This window comes from Brassica oleracea, chromosome C9 (genome assembly GCF_000695525.1).
Source record: "Brassica oleracea var. oleracea cultivar TO1000 chromosome C9, BOL, whole genome shotgun sequence".
NCBI classification, from domain to species: domain Eukaryota; kingdom Viridiplantae; phylum Streptophyta; class Magnoliopsida; order Brassicales; family Brassicaceae; genus Brassica; species Brassica oleracea.
The window spans coordinates 36,520,852-36,522,579 of NC_027756.1; positions in this window are offsets into that span (position 1 = coordinate 36,520,852).

Here is a 1,728-nt window from a genome sequence, read left to right on the forward strand (position 1 = left end):
CCGACCAATAAATAAATTAAATTACTAGTAAATAATATAGGCGGTATTTCGGCCATTATAACATGATATAAATAATAGTAGAGGCGGTATACCGACCATTATAACAGGGTATAAATGATACAAATAAATTTTACCGAATCGCAGAGTGATCGTGCTGATAACGTGTTATAAAAGAACTGGAATTTATTTGTATCGCAGGAATTTAAATAAGGGCGAAATTTTATACCCGTAGAAAGAAATAACACTGATACACAGAGAGAATAGAAGAGAAGTGTTTTTAAGGTGTTATTACAAATGATCGAAATCAATCATATATATAGAAAATAAATTTACTGTGCAAATAGTGCAGCGGGATCCACAGCTTTAATTATTTCAACATTTTCGGTGGCCGCTGTTTTTGACTTTCATAACGCACAGCATTTTTCATGCTCTCAGATTCAATAGTTTGCTAATCCAAAATTTTGCTGCGGGTGCACAGGTGTCAGTGAAAATTCTGTATTGTCAAAGGGTATGTTGAGAAAAGTAACTGCAAGAGGACCCGAGAATGTACAAAAAGGTAGTATTTGGTAAAACCGAAAAGGTATTATTTGGTAAAACCGAAAATATTCTCGCTAAGCTTTTGTGGATTATGAAAGCTTTTTACAAAATCAGGAAAACTCAACAAACACGTTCTAGTGTTGGAATTGTATGGTGGGAGAAGTGCAGATCATCAGCACAAATAGTTTTCCTACACTGCATTCACCATTCTAACAGTTTTTCTGGTTTTACATTGCAAATAACAGGAGATCTCCAAGCAATTCAATTTTTTTTGTTTTTTTCAAGAAAAAATAAAAGATATGCATGCCGATTTCAGCCGCTATATATTGAATGTTGTTTACGAGAGATCTGCAAATATTTAATTTTCAATATATTTACTATATTTAGATCCGCACAACCATGCGGGTATTAATTTTCATGTTTATATATATATTTTACATAATTATAATATATTTTTAAAGTTACTTATATATCTAAATATTTATATCTAATTATTTTAAATATAACAATTTGATAGTTTTGATGTTGTAAGTTAATTTATTATTTCAAATCATCACATATATTTGGTACTTTTTATTATATATATTTTAAAATTAATTTTTATTTAATTATTATGATGCTGATCCGTAATTCAAAGCGCTAGATTTCCTTTATCAATATTTTTTATGTTTATTCATTTAAGATAATAACTATATATATATATATATAAAAGTTTAGGATAAGTTAATTTTATACATGAATTATCTAATTTACTAATGTTAACCCGTTCTACCAACATATTATATTTCTAGCATAAATATTTAATGTTTGTGAAAATAAAATTTATTAATTTATCAGTTTAAAATAATTTTATCATATTTAGTTAAATACAATGTTTTATTTTAAAATGATAGATATAACTATAAAATAGTAAAATTTGATATATATTTTTTTCATTTTATAAAAGATAACTGAGTATATATATATATATATTAATTTATAATAACATTAATTTCATTACTAATTACAAAATTAGTGAAAATATTTATATACAATTTTTGATAATTAAGATATTGTTATAATGTTTTTCAACACATTTGTTAAAAAAATTAAATATATAAATTAAATATATATATTTATATTTTAAATTAAAAGATATCAAATTATATTATGATTTAAGTAGTTAAAAGATTATATATTAGCATTAAGGAA